Below are 21,750 nucleotides of genomic sequence, written 5' to 3' on the forward strand. Positions count from 1 at the left end.
GAGAAAAATCCACGCAGCTCTCTTCAGTCACAGGTGTTCCCAGCTCGGGGAAGTCCGAGAAACAACTTCCCTGACCTTCGGGAGGCAGCCTCTGTCACTGGGATGTCCTGTAACACACCCTAGCATTTCCTGGCAGAGAGACATGAGGAAAACCCTCATGGGAGACGGGCACAGGCATTCCCTTAGAACCCACGCGCTGCCGACCGTTGGTGGAACCTCCCTATTCTCAGGATTCCGTAACCATTGTCATTGAGTGGGGGAGCTCGAGAGAAAACTCCACGCAGCTCTCTTCAGTCACAGGTGTTCCCTGCTCGGGGAAGTCCGAGAAAAACCTTCCCTGACCTTGGGGAGGCAGCCTCTGTCACTGGGATTTCCTGCAAACCCCCCTAGCATTCCCTGGCACAGAGACATGAGGAAAACCCTCAGGGGAGACGAGCACAGGCATTCCGTTAGAAACCACGCGCTCCCGACCGTTGATGGAACCTCCCAACGCTCAGGACTCCGGAACCATTGTCATTGAGTGGGGGATTTCGAGACACAACTCGACGCAGCTCTCTTCAGTTACAGGTGTTCCCTGCTTGGTGAAGTTCGAGAAATAACTTCCCTGAACTTGGGGAGGCAGCCTCTGTCACTGGGATTTCCTGCAACCCCCCTAGCATTCCCTGGCACAGAGACATGAGGAAAACACTCAGGGGAGACGAGCACAGGCATTCCCTTAGAACCCACGCGCTACCGACCGTTGGTGGAACCTCCCCACGCTCAGGATTCCAGAAAAATAGTCATTGAGTGGGGGATCTCGAGAGACAACTCCACGCATCTCTCTTCAGTCACAGGTGTTCCCTTCTCGGGGAAGTGCGAGAAAGACCTTCCCTGACCTTGGGAAGGAAACCTCTGTCACTGGGATTTCCTGCAACCCCCCTAGCATTCCCTGGCACAGAGAAATGAGGAAAACCCTCTGGGGAGACGAGCACAGGCATTCCATTAGAACCCACGCGCTGCCGACCGTTGGTGGAACCTCCCCACGCTCAGCATTCCGGAACCATTGTCATTGATTGGGGGAGCTCGAGAGAAAACTCCACGCAGCTCTCTTCAGTCACAGCTGTTCCCTGCTCGGGGAAGTCCGAGAAATATCTTCCCTGAACTTGGGGAGGCAGCCTCTGTCACTGAGATTTCCTGCATCCCCCCTAGCATTCCCTGGCACAGAGAAATGAGGAAAACACTCAGGGGAGACGAGCACAGGCATTCCCTTCGAACCCACGCGCTGTCGACCATTGTTGGAACCTCCCCACGCTCAGGATTCCGGAAACATTGTCATTGAGTGGGGGAGCACGAAAGACAACTCCACGCAGCTCTCTTAAGTCACAGGTGTTCCCTGCTCGGGGAAGTGCGAGAAATACCTTCCCTGACCTTGGGGAGGCAGCCTCTGTCACTGGGATTTCCTGCAACCCCCCCTAGCATTCCCTGGCACAGAGACATGAGGAAAACACTCAGGGGAGACGAGCACAGGCATTCCGTTTGAACCCACACGCTGCAGACCGTTGGTGGAACCTCCCCACGCTCAGGATTCCGGAATCATTGTCATTCAGTGGGGGAGTTCGATAGACAACCCGACGCAGCTCTCTTCAGTCACAGGTGTTCCCTTCTCGGGGAAGTGCGAGAAATAACTTCCCTGACCTTGGGAAGGCAGCCTCTGTCACTGGGTTTCCCTGCAACCCCCCCTAGCATTCTCTGGCACAGAGACATGAGGAAAACCCTCAGGGGAGATGAGCACAGGCATTCCCTCACAACCCACGCGCTGCCGACCGCTGGTGGAACCTCCCCACGCTCAGGATTCCGGAAACATAGTCATTCAGTGCGGGATCTCGAGAGACAACTCCACGCAATTCTCTTCAGTCACAGGTGTTCCCTGCTCGGGGAAGTCCGAGAAATAACTTCCCTGACCTTGGGGAGGCAGCCTCTGTCACTGGGATTTCCTGCTAACCCTCCTAGCATTCCCTGGCACAGAGACATGAGGAAAACCATCAGGGGAGACGAGCACAGGCATTCCGTTAGAACCCACACGCTGCCGACCGTTGGTGGAACCTCCCCACGCTCAGGATTCCGGAACCATTGTCATTGAGTGGGGGATTTCGAGAGACAACTCGACGCAGCTCTCTTCAGTCACAGGTGTTCCCTGCTCGAGGAAGTGCGAGAAATAGCTTCCCTGACCTTGCGGAGGCAGCCTCTGTCACTGGGATTTCCTGCAACCCCCCCTAGCATTCCATGGCACAGAGACATGAGGAAAACACTCAGGAGAGACGAGCACAGGTATTCCCTTAGAACCCACGCGCTGCCGAACGTTGGTGAAATCACCCCACGCTCAGGATTCCGGAACCATTGTCATTGAGTGGGGGAGCTCGAGAGACAAATCCATGCAGCTCTCTTCAGTCACAGGTGTTCCCAGCTCGGGGAAGTCAGAGAAATAACTTCCCTGACCTTCGGGAGGCAGCCTCTGTCACTGGGATTTCCTGTAACACACCCTAGCATTTCCTGGCAGAGAGACATGAGGAAAACCCTCATGGGAGATGGGCACAGGCATTCCCTTAGAACCCACGCGCTGCCGACCGTTGGTGGAACCTCCCTATGCTCAGGAATCCGTAACCATTGTCATTGAGTTGGGGAGCTCGAGAGAAAACTCCACGCAGCTCTCTTCAGTCACAGGTGTTCCCTGCTCGGGGAAGTCCGAGAAATGCCTTCCCTGACCTTAGGAGGCAGCCTCTGTCACTGGGATTTCTTGCAAACCCCCCTAGCATTGCCTGGCACAGAGACATGAGGAAAACCCTCAGGGGAGACGAGCACAGGCATTCCGTTAGAAACCACGCGCTGCCGACCGTTGGTGGAACCTCCCCACGCTCAGGATTCGGGAAACACTGTCATTGAGTGGGGGAGCTCGAGAGACAACACCACGCATCTCTCTTCAGTCACAGGTGTTCCCTGAACGGGGAAGTCCGAGAAATAACTTCCCTGACCTTGGGGAGGCAGCCTCTTTCACTGGGATTTCCTGCAACATCCCCTAGCATTCCCTGGCACAGAGACATGAGGAAAACCCTCAGTGGAGACGAGCACAGGCATTCCCTTAGAACCCACGCGCTGCCGACCGATGGTGGAACCTCCCCACGCTCAGGATTCCAGAAAAATTGTCATTGAGTGGGGGAGCTCGAGAGAAAACTCCACGAATATCTCTTCAGTCACAGGTGTTCCCTGCTCGGGGAAGTCCGAGGAATAACTTCCCTGAACTTGGGGAGGCATCCTCTGTCACTGGGATTTCCTGCAACCCCCCCTAGCATTCCCTGGCACAGAGACATGAGGAAAACCCTCAGGGGAGACGAGCACAGGCATTCCGTTAGAACCCACGCGCTTCCGACCGTTGCTGGAACCTCCCCACGCTCAGGATTCCGGAAACATTGTCATTGAGTGGGGGAACTCGAGAGACAACTCCACGCAGCTCTCTACAGTCACAGGTGTTCCCTGCTCGGGGAAGTCCGAGAAATACATTCCCTGACCTTGGGGAGGCAGCCTCTGTCACTGGGATTTCCTGCAACCCCCCCTAGCATTCCCTGGCACAGAGACATGTGGAAAACCCTCAGGGAAGACGAGCACAGGCATTCCTTTAGAACCCACGCGCTCCCGACCGTAGGTGGAACCTCCCCACGCTCAGGATTCCGGAACCATTGTCATTGAGTGGGGGATTTCGAGAGACAACTCGACGCAGCTCTCTTCAGTCACAGGTGTTCCCTGCTCGGGGAAGTGCGAGAAATACCTTCCCTGAACTTGGGGAGGCAGCCTCCGTCACTGGGATTTCCTGCAACACCCCCTAGCATTCCCTGGCACAGAGACATGAGGAAAACCCTCAGGGGAGACGAGCACAGGCATTCCCTTAGAACCCACGCGCTGACGACCGATGGTGGAACTTCCCCACGCTCAGGATTCCGGAACCATAATCATTGAGTGGGGGATCTCGAGAGACAACTCCACGCAGCTCTCTTCATTCACAGGTGTTCCCTGCTCGGGGAAGTGCGTGAAATACCTTCCCTGACCTTGGGGATGCAGCCTATGTCACTGGGATTTCCTGCAACCCCCTCTAGCATTCCCTGGCACAGAGACATGAGGAAAACCCTCAGGGGAGACGAGCACAGGCATTCCCTTAAAACCCACGTGCTGCCGAATGTTGGTGGAACCTCCCCACGCTCAGGATTCCGGAACCATTATCATTGAGTGGGGGAGATCGAGAGACAACTCCACGCAGCTCTCTTCAGTCACAGGTGTTCCCTGCTCGGGGAAGTGCGAGAAATACATTCCCTGACCTTGGGGAGGCAGCCTCTGTCACTAGGAATTCCTGCAACCCCCCCTAGCATTCCCTGGCACAGAGACATGAGGAAAACCCTCAGGGTAGTCGAGCACAGGCATTCCGTTAGAACCCACACGCTGCCGACCATTGGTGGAACCTCCCCACGCTCAGGATTCCGGAACCATTGTCATTGAGTGGGGGATCTCGAGAGAAAACTCCACGCAGCTCTCTTCAGTCACAGGTGTTCCCTGCTCGGGGAAGTTCGAGAAATACCTTCCCTGACCTTGGCGAGGCAGCCTCTGTCACTGGGATTTCCTGCAACCCCCCCTAGCATTCCCTGGCACAGAGACATGAGGAAAACACTCAGGGGAGACGAGCACAGGCATTCCCTTAGAACCCATGCGCTGCCGACCGTTGGTGGAACCTCCCCACGCTCAGGATTCCGGAACCACTGTCATTGAGTGGGGGAGCTCGAGAGACAACTCCACGCAGCTCTCTTCAGTCACAGGTGTTCCCTGCTCGTGGAAGTCCGAGAAATACCTTCCCTGAACTTGGGGTGGCAGCCTCTGTCACTGGGATTTCCTGCAACCCCCCCTAGCATTCCCTGGTACAGAGACATGAGGTAAACCCTCAGGGGAGACGAGCACATGCATTCCGTAAGAACCCCGCGCTGCCGACCGTTGGTGGAACCTCCCCACGCTCAGGATTCCGGAACCATAGTCATTGAGTGGGGGAGCTCGAGAGACAACTCCACGCAGCTCTCTTCAGTCACAGGTGTTCCCTGCTCAGGGAAGTCTGAGAAATACATTCCCTGACCTTGGGGAGGCAGCCTCTGTCACTGGGATTTCCTGCAACCCCCCCTAGCATTCCCTGGCACAGAGACATGAGGAAAACCCTCAGGGGAGACGAGCACAAGCATTCCTTTAGAACCCACGCGCTGCCGACCTTTGGTGGAACCTCCCCACGCTCAGGATTCCGGAACCATTGTCATTGAGTGCGGGATTTCGAGAGACAACTCGACGCAGCTCTCCTCAGTCACAGGTGTCCCTGCTCGGTGAAGTGCGAGAAATACCTTCCCTGACCTTGGGGAGGCAGCCTCTGTCACTGGGATTTCCTGCAACCCCCCCTAGCATTCCCTGGCACAGAGACATGAGGAAAACCCTCAGGGGAGACGAGCACAGGCATTCCCTTAGAACCCACGCGCTACCGACCGTTAGTGGAACCTCCCCACGCTCAGGATTCCAGAAAATTAGTCATTGAGTGGGGGATCTCGAGAGAAAACTCCACGCATCTCTCTTCAGTCACAGGTGTTCCCTGCTCGGGGAAGTCCGAGAAATAACTTCCCTGACCTTGGGGAGGCAGCCTCTGTCACTGGGATTTCCTGCAACCGCTCCTAGCATTCCTTGGCACAGAGAAATGAGGAAAACCCTCTGGGGAGACGAGCACAGGCATTCCATTAGAACCCACGCGCTGCCGACCGTTGGGGGAACCTCCCCACGCTCAGGATTCCGGAACCATTGTCATTGAGTGGGGGAGCTCGAGAGACAACTCCACGTAGCTCTCTTCAGTCACAGGTGTTCCCTGCTCGGGGAAGTCCGAGAAATACCTTCCCTGTCTTTGTTGAGGCAGCCTCTGTCACTGGGATTTCCTGCAACCCCCACTAGCATTCCCTGGCACAGAGACATGAGGAAAACCCTCAGGGGAGAAGAGCACAGGCATTCCCTTAGAAACCACGCGCTGCCGACCGTTTGTGGAACCTCCCCACGCTCAGGATTCCGGAACCATTGTCATTGAGTGGGGGAGCTCGAGAGACAACTCCACGCAGCTCTCTTCAGTCACAGCTGTTCCCTGCTCGGGGAAGTCCGAGAAATATCTTCCCTGAACTTGGGGAGGTAGCCTCTGTCACTGGGATTTCCTGCAACCCCCCCTAGCATTCCCTGGCACAGAGAAATGAGGAAAACACTCAGGGGAGACGAGCACAGGCATTCCCTTCGAACCCACGCGCTGTCGAACATTGGTGGAACCTCCCCACGCTCAGGATTCCGGAACCATTGTCATTGAGTGGGGGAGTTCGAGAGACAACTCGACGCAGCTCTCTTCAGTCACAGGTGTTCCCTGCTCGGGGAAGTGCGAGAAATACTTTCCCTGACATTGGGGAGGCCGCCTCAGTCACTGGGATTTCCTGCAACCCCCCCTAGCATTCCTTGGCCCAGAGACATGAGGAAAACACTCAGGAGAGACGAGCACAGGCATTCCTTTAGAACCCACGCGCTGCCGACCGTTGGTGCAACCTCCCCACGCTCAGGATTCTGGAACCATTGTCATTGAGTGGGGGAGCTCGAGAGACAACTCCACGCAGCTCTGTTCAGTCACAGGTGTTCCCTGCTCGGGGAAGTCCGAGTAAATAACTTCCCTGACCTTCGGGAGGCAGCCTCAGTCACTGGGATTTCCTGTAACACCCCCTAGCATTTCCTGGCTGAGAGAAATGAGGAAAACCCTCATGGGGGACGGGCACAGGCATTCCCTTAGAACCCACGCGCTGCCGACCGTTGGTGGAACCTCCCTATGCTCAGGATTCCGTAACCATTGTCATTGATTGGGGGAGCTCGAGAGAAAACTCCACGCAGCTCTCTTCAGTCACAGGTGTTCCCTGCTCGGGGACGTCGTAGAAAAAACTTCCCTGACCATGGGGAGGCAACCTCTGTCACTGGGATTTCCTGCAAACCCCCCTAGCATTCCCTGGCACAGAGACATGAGGAAAACCCTCAGGGGAGTCGAGCACAGGCATTCCGTTAGAAACCACGCGCTGCCGACCGTTGGTGGAACCTCCCCACGCTCAGGATTCCGGAACCATTGTCATTGAGTGGGGGATTTCGAGAGACAACTCGACGCAGCTCTCTTCAGTCACAGGTGTTCCCTGCTCGGGGAAGTGCGAGAAATACCTTCCCTGACCGTGGGGAGGCAGCCTCTGTCACTGGGATTTCCTGCAACCCCCCCTAGCATTCCCTGGCACAGAGACATGAGGAAAACCCTCAGGGGAGTCGAGCACAGGCATTCCGTTAGAACCCACACGCTGCCGACCATTGGTGGAACCTCCCCACGCTCAGGATTCCGGAACCATTGTCATTGAGTGGGGGATCTCGAGAGAAAACTCCACGCAGCTCTGTTCAGTCACAGGTGTTCCCTGCTCGGGGAAGTCCGAGAAATAACTTCCCTGACCTTGGGGAGGCAGCCTCTGTCACTGGGATTTCCTGCAACCGCTCCTAGCATTCCTTGGCACAGAGAAATTTGGAAAACCCTCTGGGGAGACGAGCACAGGCATTCCATTAGAACCCACGAGCTGCCGACCGTTGGTGGAACCTCCCCACGCTCAGGATTCCGGAACCATTGTCATTGAGTGGGGGAGCTCGAGAGAAAACTCCACGCAGCTCTCTTCAGTCACAGGTGTTCCCTGCTCGGGGAAGTCCGAGAAATACCTTCCCTGACCTTGGGGAGGCAGCCTCTGTCACTGGGATTTCCTGCAACCCCCCCTAGCATTCCCTGGCACAGAGACATGAGTAAAACCCTCAGGGGAGACGAGCACAGGCATTCCGTTAGAACCCACGCGCTCCCGACCGTTGATGGAACCTCCCCACGCTCAGGACTCCGGAACCATTGTCATTGAGTGGGGGATTTCGAGACACAACTCGACGCAGCTCTCTTCAGTTACAGGTGTTCCCTGCTTGGGGAAGTTCGAGAAATACCTTCCCTGAACTTGGGGAGGCAGCCTCTGTCACTGGGATTTCCTGCAAACCCCCTAGCATTCCCTGGCACAGAGACATGAGGAAAATACTCAGGGGAGACGAGCACAGGCATTCCCTTAGAACCCACGCGCTACCGACCGCTGGTGGAACCTCCCCACGCTCAGGATTCCAGAAAAATAGTCATTGAGTGGGGGATCTCGAGAGACAACTCCACGCATCTCTCTTCAGTCACAGGTGTTCCCTGCTCGGGGAAGTCCGAGAAATAACTTCCCTGACCTTGGGGAGGCAGCCTCTGTCACTGGGATTTCCTGCAACACCCCCTAGCATTCCTTGGCACAGAGAAATGAGGAAAACCCTCTGGGGAGACGAGCACAGGCATTCCATTAGAACCCACGCGCTGCCGACCGTTGGTGGAACCTCCCCACGCTCAGCATTCCGGAACCATTGTCATTGATTGGGGGAGCTCGAGAGAAAACTCCACGCAGCTCTCTTCAGTCACAGCTGTTCCCTGCTCGGGGAAGTCCGAGAAATATCTTCCCTGAACTTGGGGAGGCAGCCTCTGTCACTGGGATTTCCTGCAACCCCCCCTAGCATTCCCTGGCACAGAGAAATGAGGAAAACACGCAGGGGAGACGAGCACAGGCATTCCCTTCGAACCCACGCGCTGTCGACCATTGGTGGAACCTCCCCACGCTCAGGATTCCGGAAATATTGTCATTGAGTGGGGGAGCACGAAAGACAACTCCACGCAGCTCTCTTAATTCACAGGTGTTCCCTGCTCGGTGAAGTGCGAGAAATACCTTCCCTGAACTTGGGTAGGCAGCCTCTGTCACTGGGATTTCCTGCAACCCCCCCTAGCATTCCCTGGCACAGAGACATGAGGAAAACCCTCAGGGGAGACGAGCACAGGCATTCCCCACAACACACGCGCTGCCGACCCCTGGTGGAACCTCCCCACGCTCAGGATTCCGGAAACATAGTCATTCAGTGCGGGATCTCGAGAGACAACTCCACGCAATTCTCTTCAGTAACAGGTGTTCCCTGCTCGGGGAAGTCCGAGAAATACCTTCCCTGACCTTGGGGAGGCAGCCTCTGTCACTGGGATTTCCTGCTAACCCTCCTAGCATTCCCTGGCACAGAGACATGAGGAAAACCATCAGGGGAGACGAGCACAGGCATTCCGTTAGAACCCACACGCTGCCGACCGTTGGTGGAACCTCCCCACGCTCAGGATTCCGGAACCATTGTCATTGAGTGGGGGATTTCGAGAGACAACTCGACGCAGCTCTCTTCAGTCACAGGTGTTCCCTGCTCGAGGAAGTGCGAGAAATAGCTTCCCTGACCTTGCGGAGGCAGCCTCTGTCACTGGGATTTCCTGCAACCCCCCCTAGCATTCCATGGCACAGAGACATGAGGAAAACACTCAGGGGAGACGAGCACAGGTATTCCCTTAGAACCCACGCGCTGCCGAACGTTGGTGAAATCACCCCACGCTCAGGATTCCGGAACCATTGTCATTGAGTGGGGGAGCTCGAGAGACAAATCCACGCAGCTCTCTTCAGTCACAGGTGTTCCCAGCTCGGGGAAGTCCGAGAAATAACTTTCCTGACCTTCGGGAGGCAGCCTCTGTCACTGGGATTTCCTGTAACACACCCTAGCATTTCCTGGCAGAGAGACATGAGGAAAACCCTCATGGGAGATGGGCACAGGCATTCCCTTAGAACCCACGCGCTGCCGACCGTTGGTGGAACCTCCCTATGCTCACGATTCCGTAACCATTGTCATTGAGTTGGGGAGCTCGAGAGAAAACTCCACGCAGCTCTCTTCAGTCACAGGTGTTCCCTGCTCGGGGAAGTCCGAGAAATGCCTTCCCTGACCTTGGGGAGGCAGCCTCTGTCACTGGGATTTCCTGCAAACCCCCCTAGCATTGCCTGGCACAGAGACATGAGGAAAACCCTCAGGGGAGACGAGCACAGGCATTCCGTTAGAAACCACGCGCTGCCGACCGTTGGTGGAACCTCCCCACGCTCAGGATTCGGGAAACACTGTCATTGAGTGGGGGAGCTCGAGAGACAACACCACGCATCTCTCTTCAGTCACAGGTGTTCCCTGCACGGGGAAGTCCGAGAAATAACTTCCCTGACTTTGGGGAGGCAGCCTCTGTCACTGGGATTTCCTGCAACATCCCCTAGCATTCCCTGGCACAGAGACATGAGGAAAACCCTCAGGGGAGACGAGCACAGGCATTCCCTTAGAACCCACGCGCTGCCGACCGTTGGTGGAACCTCCCCACGCTCAGGATTCCAGAAAAATTGTCATTGAGTGGGGGAGCTCGAGAGAAAACTCCACGAATATCTCTTCAGTCACAGGTGTTCCCTGCTCGGGGAAGTCCGAGGAATACCTTCCCTGAACTTGCGGAGGCAGCCTCTGCACTGGGATTTCCTGCAACCCCCCCTAGATTTCCCTGGCACAGAGACATGAGGAAAACCCTCAGGGGAGACGAGCACAGGCATTCCGTTAGAACCCACGCGCTTCCGACCGTTGCTGGAACCTCCCCACGCTCAGGATTCCGGAAACATTGTCATTGAGTGGGGGAGCTCGAGAGACAACTCCACGCAGCTCTCTTCAGTCACAGGTGTTCCCTGCTCGGGGAAGTCCGAGAAATACATTCCCTGACCTTGGGGAGGCAGCCTCTGTCACTGGGATTTCCTGCAACCCCCCCCTAGCATTCCCTGGCACAGAGACATGTGGAAAACCCTCAGGGAAGACGAGCACAGGCATTCCTTTAGAACCCACGCGCTCCCGACAGTTGGTGGAACCTCCCCACGCTCAGGATTCCGGAACCATTGTCATTGAGTGGGGGATTTCGAGAGACAACTCGACGCAGCTCTCTTCAGTCACAGGTGTTCCCTGCTCGGGGAAGAGCGAGAAATACCTTCCCTGAACTTGGGGAGGCAGCCTCCGTCACTGGGATTTCCTGCAACACCCCCTAGCATTCCCTGGCACAGAGACATGAGGAAAACCCTCAGGGGAGACGAGCACAGGCATTCCCTTAGAACCCACGCGCTGCCGACCGATGGTGGAACTTCCCCACGCTCAGGATTCCCGAACCATAGTCATTGAGTGGGGGATCTCGAGAGACAACTCCACGCAGCTCTCTTCATTCACAGGTTTTCCCTGCTCGGGGAAGTGCGTGAAATACCTTCCCTGACCTTGGGGATGCATCCTATGTCACTGGGATTTCCTGCAACCCCCTCTAGCATTCCCTGGCACAGAGACATGAGGAAAACCCTCAGGGGAGACGAGCACAGGCATTCCCTTAAAACCCACGTGCTGCCGAAAGTTGGTGGAACCTCCCCACGCTCAGGATTCCGGAACCATTATCATTGAGTGGGGGAGATCGAGAGACAACTCCACGCAGCTCTCTTCAGTCACAGGTGTTCCCTGCTCGGGGAAGTGCGAGAAATACATTCCCTGACCTTGGGGAGGCAGCCTCTGTCACTAGGATTTCCTGCAACCCCCCCTAGCATTCCCTGGCACAGAGACATGAGGAAAACCCTCAGGGTAGTCGAGCACAGGCATTCCGTTAGAACCCACACGCTGCCGACCATTGGTGTAACCTCCCCAAGCTCAGGATTCCGGAACCATTGTCATTGAGTGGGGGAGCTCGAGAGACAACTCCACGCAGCCCTCTTCATTCACAGGTGTTCCCTGTTCGGGGAAGTCCGAGAAATACCTTCCCTGACCTTGGGGAGGCAGCCTCTGTCACTGGGATTTCCTGCAACCCCCCCTAGCATTCCCTGGCACAGAGACATGAGGAAAACACTCAGGGGAGACGAGCACAGGCATTCCCTAAGAATCCATGCGCTGCCGAACGTTGGTGGAACCTCCCCACGCTCAGGATTCCGGAACCACTGTCATTGAGTGGGGGAGCTCGAGAGACAACTCCACGCAGCTCTCTTCAGTCACAGGTGTTCCCTGCTCGGGGAAGTGCGAGAAATACCTTCCCTGACCTTGGGGAGGCAGCCTCTGTCACTGGGATTTCCTGCAACCCCCCCTAGCATTCCCTGGCACAGAGAAATGAGGAAAACGCTCAGGGGAGACGAGCACAGGCATTCCCTTAGAACCCACGCGCTACCGACCGTTGGTGGAACCTCCCCACGCTCAGGATTCCAGAAAATTAGTCATTGAGTGGGGGATCTCGAGAGAAATCTCCACGCATCTCTCTTCAGTCACAGGTGTTCCCTGCTCGGGGAAGTCCGAGAAATAACTTCCCTGACCTTGGGGAGGCAGCCTCTGTCACTGGGATTTCCTGCAACCGCTCCTAGCATTCCTTGGCACAGAGAAATGAGGAAAACCCTCTGGGGAGACGAGCACTGGCATTCCATTAGAACCCACGCGCTGCCGACCGTTGGTGGAACCTCCCCACGCTCAGGATTCCGGAACCATTGTCATTGAGTGGGGGAGCACGAGAGACAACTCCACGCAGCTCTCTTCAGTCACAGGTGTTCCCTGCTTGGGGAAGTCCGAGTAAATAACTTCCCTGACCTTCGGGAGGCAGCCTCTGTCACTGGGATTTCCTGTAACACCCCCTAGCATTTCCTGGCTGAGAGATATGAGGAAAACCCTCATGGGGGACGGGCACAGGCATTCCCTTAGAACCCACGCGCTGCCGACCGTTGGTGGAACCTCCCTATGCTCAGGATTCCGTAACCATTGTCATTGAGTGGGGGAGCTCGAGAGAAAACTCCACGCAGCTCTCTTCAGTCACAGGTGTTCCCTGCTCGGGGACGTCCTAGAAAAAACTTCCCTGACCTTGGGGAGGCAGCCTCTGTCACTGGGATTTCCTGCAACCCCCCCTAGCATTCCCTGGCACAGAGACATGAGGAAAACCCTCAGGGGAGACGAGCACAGGCATTCCCTTAGAACCCACGCGCTGCCGACCGATGGTGGAACTTCCCCACGCTCAGTATTCCGGAACCATAGTCATTGAGTGGGGGATCTCGAGAGACAACTCCACGCAACTCTCTTCAGTCACAGGTGTTCCCTGTACGGGGAAGTGCGAGAAATAACTTCCCTGACCGTGGGGAGGCAGCCTCTGTCACTGGGATTTCCTGCAACACCCCTAGCATTCCCTGGCACAGAGACATGAGGAAAACCCTCAGGGGAGTCGAGCACAGGCATTCCGTTAGAACCCACACGCTGCCGACCATTGGTGGAACCTCCCCACGCTCAGGATTCCGGAACCATTGTCATTGAGTGGGGGATCTCGAGAGAAAACTCCACGCAGCTCTGTTCAGTCACAGGTGTTCCCTGCTCGGGGAAGTGCGCGAAATACCTTCCCTGACCTTGGCGAGGCAGCCTCTGTCACTGGGATTTCCTGCAACCCCCCCTAGCATTCCCTGGCACAGAGACATGAGGAAAACCCTCAGGGGAGACGAGCACAGGCATTCCGTTAGAACCCACGCGCTGCCGACCGTTGGTGGAACCTCCCCACGCTCTGGATTCGGGAAACACTGTCATTGAGTGGGGGAGCTCGAGAGACAACACCACGCATCTCTCTTCAGTCACAGGTGTTCCCTGCACGGGGAAGTGCGAGAAATACCTTCCCTGACCTTGGGGAGGCAGCCTCTGCCACTGGGAATTCCTGCAACCCCCCCTAGCATTCCCTGGCACAGAGACATGAGGAAAACCCTCAGGCTAGTCGAGCACAGGCATTCCGTTAGAACCCACACGCAGCCGAATATTCGTGGAACCTCCCAACGCTCAGGATTCCGGAACCATTGTCATTGAGTATGGGATCTCGAGAGAAAACTCCACGCAGCTCTCTTCAGTCACAGGTGTTCCCTGCTCGGGGAAGTGCGAGAAATAACTTCCCTTACCTTGGCGAGGCACCCTCTGTCACTGGGATTTCCTGCAACCCCCCCTAGCATTCCCTTGCACAGAGACATGAGGAAAACCCTCAGGGGAGGAGAGCACAGGTGTTCCGTTAGAACCAACGCGCGGCCGACCGTTGGTGGAACCTCCCCACGCTCAGGATTCCGGAACCATTGTCATTGAGTGGGGGAGCTCGAGAGACAACTCCACGCAGATCTCTTCAGTCACAGGTGTTCCCTGCTCGGGGAAGTCCGAGAAATATCTTCCCTGACCTTGGGGAGGCAGCCTATGCCACTGGGATTTCCTGCAACCCCTCCTAGCATTCCCTGGCACAGAGACATGAGGAAAACCCTCTGGGGAGACGAGCACAGGCAATCCCTTAGAACCTACGCGCTGCCGACCTTTGGTGGAACCTCCCCACGCTCAGGATTCCCGAAATATTGTCATTGAGTGGGGGAGCTCGAGAGAGAACTCGACGGAGCTCTCTTCAGTCACAGGTGTTCCCTGCTCGGGGAAGTCCGGTAAATAACTTCCCTGACCTTGTGGAGACAGCCTCTGTCCCTGGGAATTCCTGCAACCCCCCCTAGCATTCCCTGGCACAGAGACATGAGGAAAACCCTCAGGGGAAACGAGCACAGGCATTCCCTTCGAACCCACGCGCTGTCGACCGTTGGTGGAACCTCCCCACGCTCAGGATTCCGGAACCATTGTCATTGAGTGGGGGATTTCGAGAGACAACTCGACGCAGCTCTCTTCAGTCACAGGTGTTCCCTGCTCGGGGAAGTGCGAGAAATAACTTCCCTTACCTTGGGGAGGGCGCCTCTGTCACTGGGATTTCCTGCAACACCCCCTAGCATTCCCTGGCCCAGAGACATGAGGAAAACACTCAGGAGAGACGAGCACAGGCATTCCTTTAGAACCCACGCGCTGCCGACCGTTGGTGCATCCTCCCCACGCTCAGGATTCCGGAACCATTGTCACTGAGTGGGGGAGCTCGAGAGACAACTCCACGCAGCTCTCTTCAGTCACAGGTGTTCCCTGCTCGGGGAAGTGCGAGAAATACCTTCCCTGACCTTGGCGAGGCAGCCTCTGTCACTGGGATTACCTGCAACCCCCCCTAGCATTCCCTTGCACAGAGACATGAGGAAAACCCTCAGGGGAGGAGAGCACAGGTGTTCCGTTAGAACCCACGCGCGGCCGACAGTTGGTGGAACCTTCCCACGCTCAGGATTCCGGAACCATTGTCATTGAGTGGGGGGCCCGAGAGACAACTCCACGCAGCTCTCTTCAGTCACAGGTGTTCCCTGCTCGGGGAAGTGCGAGAAATACCTTCCCTGACCTTGGGGAGGCAGCCTCTGTCACTGGGATTTCCTGCAACCCCCCCTAGCATTCCCTGGCACAGAGACATGAGGAAAACACTCAGGGGAGACGAGCACAGGCATTCCGTTTGAACCCACACGCTGCCGACCATTGGTGGAACCTCCCCACGCTCAGGATTCCGGAACCATTGTCATTGAGTGGGGGAGTTCGATAGACAGCCCGTGCAGCTCTCTTCAGTCACAGGTGTTCCCTGCTCGGGGAAGTGCGAGAAATAGCTTCCCTGAACTTGGGGAGGCAGCCTCTGTTACTGGGGTTCCCTGCAACCCCCCCTAGCATTCCCTGGCACAGAGATATGAGGAAAACCCTCAGGGGAGACGAGCACAGGCATTCACTTAGAACCCACGCGCTGCCGACAGCTGGTGGAACCTCCCCACGCTCAGGATTCCGGGACCATAGTCATTCAGTGCGGGATCTCGAGAGACAACTCCACGCATCTCTCTTCAGTCACAGGGGTTCCCGGCTCGGGGAAGTCCGAGAAATAACTTCCCTGACCTTGAGGAGGCAGCCTCTGTCACTGGAATTTCCTGCAACCACCCCAGGCATTCCCTGGCACAGAGACATGAGGAAAACCCTCAGGGGAGACGAGCACAGGCATTCCGTTAGAACCCACGCGGTGCCGACCGTTTGTGGAACCTCCCCACGCTCAGGATTCCAGAACAATTGTCATTGAGTGGGGGAGCTCGAGAGAAAACTCCACGCAGCTCTCTTCAGTCACAGGTGTTCCCTGCTCGGGGCAGTCCGAGAAATACCTTCCCTGAACTTGGGGAGGCATCCTCTGTCACTGGGATTACCTGCAACCCCCCCTAGCATTCCCTGGCACAGAGACATGAGGAAAACCCTCAGGGGAGACGAGCACAGGCATTCCGTTAGAACCCACGCGCTTCCGACCTTTGGTGGAACCTCCCCACGCTCAGGATTCCGGAAATATTGTCATTGAGTGGGGGAGCTCGAGAGACAACTCCACGCAGCTCTCTTCAGTCACAGGTGTTCCCTGCTCGGGGAAGTCCGAGAAATGCATTCCCTGACCTTGGGGAGGCAGCCTCTGTCACTGGGATTTCCTGCAACCCCCCCTAGCATTCACTGGCACAGAGACATGAGGAAAACACTCAGGAGAGACGAGCACAGGCATTCCTTTTGAACCCACGTGCTGCCGACCTTTTGTGCAACCTCCCCACGCTCAGGATTCCGGAACCATTGTCATTGAGTGGGGGAGCTCGAGAGACAACTCCACGCAGCTCTCTTCAGTCACAGGTGTTCCCTGCTCGGGGAAGTCCGAGAAATAACTTCCCTGACCTTCGGGAGGCAGCCTCTGTCACTGGGATTTCCTGTAACACCCCCAAGCATTTCCTGGCAGAGAGACATGAGGAAAACCCTCATGGGAGACGGGCACAGGCATTCCTTTAGAACCCACGCGCTGCCGACCGTTGGTGGAACCTCCCTATGCTCAGGATTCCGTAACCATTGTCATTGAGTGGGGGAGCTCGAGAGAAAACTCCACGCAGCTCCCTTCAGTCACAGGTGTTCCCTGCACGGGGAAGTCCGAGAAAAAACTTCCCTGACCTTGGGGAGGAAACCTCTGTCACTGGGATTTCCTGCAAACCCCCGTAGCATTCCCTGGCACAGAGACATGAGGAAAACCCTCAGGGGAGACGAGAACAGGCGTTCCGTTAGAACCCACGCGCTGCCGACCGTTGGTGGAACCTCCCCACGCTCAGGATTCCGGAACCATTGTCATTGAGTGGGGGAGTTCGAGAGACAACTCCACGCAGCTCTCTTCAGTCACAGGTGTTCCCTGCTCGGGGAAGTCCGAGAAATACCTTCCCTGAACTTGGGGAGGCAGCCTCTGTCACTGGGATTTCCTGCAACCCCCCCTAGCATTCCCTGGCAGAGAGACATGAGGAAAACCCTCAGGGGAGACGAGCACAGGCATTCCGTTAGAACCCACGTGCTGCCGACCGTTGGTGGAACCTCCCCACGCTCAGGATTCCGGAAAAATTTTCATTGAGTGGGAGAGCTCGAGAGACAACTCCACGCAGCTCTCTTCAGTCACAGGTGTTACCTGCTCGGGGAAGTCTGAGAAATAACTTCCCTGACATTGGGGAGGCAGCCTCTGTCACTGGGATTTCCTGCAACACCCCCTAGCATTCCCTGGCACAGAGACATGAAGAAAACCCTCATGGGATACGGGCACAGGCATTCCCTTACAACCCACGCGCTGCCGACCGTTGGTGGAACCTCCCTATGCTCAGGATTCCGTAACCATTGTCATTGAGTGGGGGAGCTCGAGAGAAAACTCCACGCAGCTCTCTTCAGTCACAGGTGTTCCCTGCTCGGGGAAGTCCGTGAAATACCTTCCCTGACCTTGGGGAGGCAGCCTCTGTCACTGGGATTTCCTGCAAACCACTCTAGCATTCCCTGGCACAGAGACATGAGGAAAACCCTCAGGGGAGATGAGCACAGGCACTCCGTTAGAAACCACGCGCTGCCGACCGTTGGTGGAACCTCCCCACGCTCAGGATTCCGGAACCATTGTCATTGAGTGGGGGAATTCGAGAGACAACTCCACGCAGCTCTCTTCAGTCACAAGTGTTCCCTGCTCGGGGAAGTCCGAGAAATACCTTCCCTGACCTTGGGGAGGCAGCCTCTGTCACTGGGATTTCCTGCAAACCCTCCTAGCATTCCCTGGCACAGAGACATGAGGAAAACCATCAGGGGAGACGAGCACAGGCATTCCGTTAGAACCCACACGCTGCCGACCGTTGGTGGAACCTCCCCACGCTCAGGATTCCGGAACCATTGTCATTGAGTGGGGGAGTTCGATAGACAACTCGACGCAGCTCTCTTCAGTCACAGGTGTTCCCTGCTCGGTGAAGTGCGAGAAATACCTTCCCTGAACTTGGGTAGGCAGCCTCTGTCACTGGGATTTCCTGCAACCCCCCTAGCTTTCCCTGGCACAGAGACATGAGGAAAACCCTCAGGGTAGACGAACACAGGCATTCCTTTAGAACCCACGCGCTCCCGACCCTAGATGGAACCCCCACGCGATCAGGATTCCGGAACCATTGTCATTGAGTGGGGGAGTTCGATAGACAACCCGACGCAGCTCTCTTCAATCACAGGTGTTCCCTGCTCGGGGAACTGTGAGAAATAACTTCCCAGACCTTGGGGAGGCAGCCTCTGTCCCTGGGTTTCCCTGCAACCCCCCATAGCATTCCCTGGCACAGAGACATGAGGAAAACCCTCAGGGGAGACGAGCACAGGCATTCCCTCAGAACCCACGCGCTGCCGACCGCTGGTGGAACCTCCCCACGCTCAGGATTCCGGAACCATAGTCATTCAGTGCGGGATCTCGAGAGACAACTCCACGCAACTCTCTTCAGTCACAGGTGTTCCCTGCTCGGGGAAGTCTGAGAAATAACTTCCCTGACCTTGGGCAGGCAGCCTCTGTCACTGGGATTTTCTGCAAACCCTCCTAGCATTCCCTGGCACAGAGACATGAGGAAAACCATCAGGGGAGACGAGCACAGGCATTACGTTAGAACCCACACGCTGCCGACCGTTGGTGGAACCTCCCCACGCTAAGGATTCCGGAACCATTGTCATTGAGTGGGGGAGTTCGATACACAACTCGACGCAGCTCTCTTCAGTCACAGGTGTTCCCTGCTCGGGGAAGTGCGAGAAATACCTTCCCTGACCTTGGGGAGGCAGCCTCTGTCACTGGGGTTCCCTGCAACCCCCCCTAGCATTCCCTGGCACAGAGACATGAGGAAAACCCTCAGGGGAGACGAGCACAGGCATTCCCTTAGAACCCACGCGCTACCGACCGTTGCTGGAACCTCCCCACGCTCAGGATTCCGGAACCATTGTCATTGAGTGGGGGAGTTCGATACACAACTCCACGCAGCTCTCTTCAGTCACAGGTGTTCCCTGCACGGGGAAGTGCGAGAAATACCTTCCCTGACCTTGGGGAGGCAGCCTCCGTCACTGGGATTTCCTGCAACACCCCCTAGCATTCCCTGGCACAGAGACATGAGGAAAACCCTCAGGGGAGTCGAGCACAGGCATTCCGTTAGAACCCACACGCTGCCGAACATTGGTGGAACCTCCCCACGCTCAGGATTCCGGAACCATTGTCATTGAGTGGGGGAGCTCGAGAGAAAACTCCACGCAGCTCACTTCAGTCACAGGTGATCCCTGCTCGGGGAAGTGCGAGAAATAACTTCCCTGACCTTGGCGAGGCAGCCTCTGTAACTGGGATTTCCTGCAACCCCCCTAGCATTCCCTTGCACAGAGACATGAGGAAAACCCTCAGGGGAGGAGAGCACAGGTGTTCCGTTAGAACCCACGCGCGGCCGACCGTTGGTGGAACCTCCCCACGCTCAGGATTCCGGAAACATTGTCATTGAGTGGGGGAGCTCGAGAGACAACTCCAAGCAGCTCTCTTCAGTCACAGGTGTTCCCTGCACGGGGAAATCCGAGAAATACCTTCCCTGACCTTGGGGAGGCAGCCTATGACACTGGGATTTCCTGCAACCCCTCCTAGCATTCCCTGGCACAGAGACATGAGGAAAACCCTCAGGGGAAACGAGCACAGGCATTCCCTTAGAAACCACGCGCTGCCGACAGTTGGTGGAACCTCCCCACGCTCAGGATTCCGGAAACATTGTCATTGAGTGGGGGAGCTCGAGAGACAACTCCACGCAGCTCTCTTCAGTCACAGCTGTTCCCTGCTCGGGGAAGTCCGAGAAATATCTTCCCTGAACTTGGGGAGGCAGCCTCTGTCACTAGGATTTCCTGCAACCCCCCCAAGCATTCCCTGGCACACAGAAAATAGGAAAACCCTCCGGGGAGATGAGCAGAGGCATTCCCTTCGAACCCACGCGCTGTCGACCATTGGTGGAACCTCCCCACGCTCAAGATTCCGGAACCATTGTCATTGAGTGGGGGAGCACGAGAGACAACTCCACGCAGCTCTCTTCAGTCACAGGTGTTCCCTGCTCGGTGAAGTGCGTGAAATACCTTCCCTGAACTTGGGTAGGCAGCCTCTGTCCCTGGGTTTCCCTGCAACCCCCCATAGCATTCCCTGGCAGAGAGACATGAGGAAAACACTCAGGGGAGACGAACACAGGCATTCCTTTAGAACCCACGCGCTCCCGACCCTTGATGGAACCCCCCCACGATCAGGATTCCGGAACCATTGTCATTGAGTGGGGGAGTTCGAGAGACAACTCAACGCAGCTCTCTTCAGTCACAGGTGTTCCCTGCTCGGGGAAGTCCGGTAAATAACTTCCCTGACCTTGGGGAAGCAGCCTCTGTCACTGGGATTTCCTGCAACCCCCCCTAGCATTCCCTGGCACAGAGACATGAGGAAAACCCTCAGGGGAGACGAACACAGGCATTCCTTTAGAACCCACGCGCTCCCGACCCTTGATGGAACCCCCCCACGATCAGGATTCCGGAACCATTGTCATTGAGTGGGGGAGTTCGAGAGACAACTCAACGCAGCTCTCTTCAGTCACAGGTGTTCCCTGCTCGGGGAAGTGCGAGAAATACCTTCCCTGACCTTGGGGAAGCAGCCTCTGTCACTGGGATTTCCTGCAACCCCCCCTAGCATTCCCTGGCACAGAGACATGAGGAAAACACTCAGGGGAGACGAGCACAGGCATTCCGTTTGAACCCACACGGTGCCGACCGTTGGTGGAACCTCCCCACGCTCAGGATTCCGGAAACATTGTCATTGAGTGGGGGAGCTCGAGAGACAACTCCACGCAGCTCTCTTCAGTCACAGGTGTTCCCTGCTTGGGGAAGTCGGAGAAATAACTTCCCTGACCTTGGGGAGGCAGCCTCTGTCACTGGGATTTCCTGCAACCCCCCTTAGCTTTCCCTGGCACAGAGACATGAGGAAAACCCTCAGGGGAGACGAACACAGGCATTCCTTTAGAACCCACGCGCTCCCGACCCTTGATGGAACCCCCCCACGATCAGGATTCCGGAACTATTGTCATTGAGTGGGGGAGTTCGAGAGACAACTCAACGCAGCTCTCTTCAGTCACAGGTGTTCCCTGCTCGGGGAAGTGCGAGAAATACCTTCCCTGACCTTGGGGAAGCAGCCTCTGTCACTGGGATTTCCTGCAACCCCCCCTAGCATTCCCTGGCACAGAGACATGAGGAAAACACTCAGGGGAGACGAGCACAGGCATTCCGTTTGAACCCACACGCTGCCGACCGTTGGTGGAACCTCCCCACGCTCAGGATTCCGGAACCATTGTCATTGAGTGGGGGAGTTCGATAGACAACCCGACGCAGCTCTCTTAAATCACAGGTGTTCCCTGCTCGGGGAACTGTGAGAAATAACTTCCCAGACCTTGGGGAGGCAGCCTCTGTCCCTGGGTTTCCCTGCAACCCCCCATAGCATTCCCTGGC

Source organism: Vicugna pacos, unplaced genomic scaffold (assembly GCF_048564905.1).
Source record: "Vicugna pacos unplaced genomic scaffold, VicPac4 SAC-SAT, whole genome shotgun sequence".
Lineage (NCBI taxonomy): Eukaryota > Metazoa > Chordata > Mammalia > Artiodactyla > Camelidae > Vicugna > Vicugna pacos.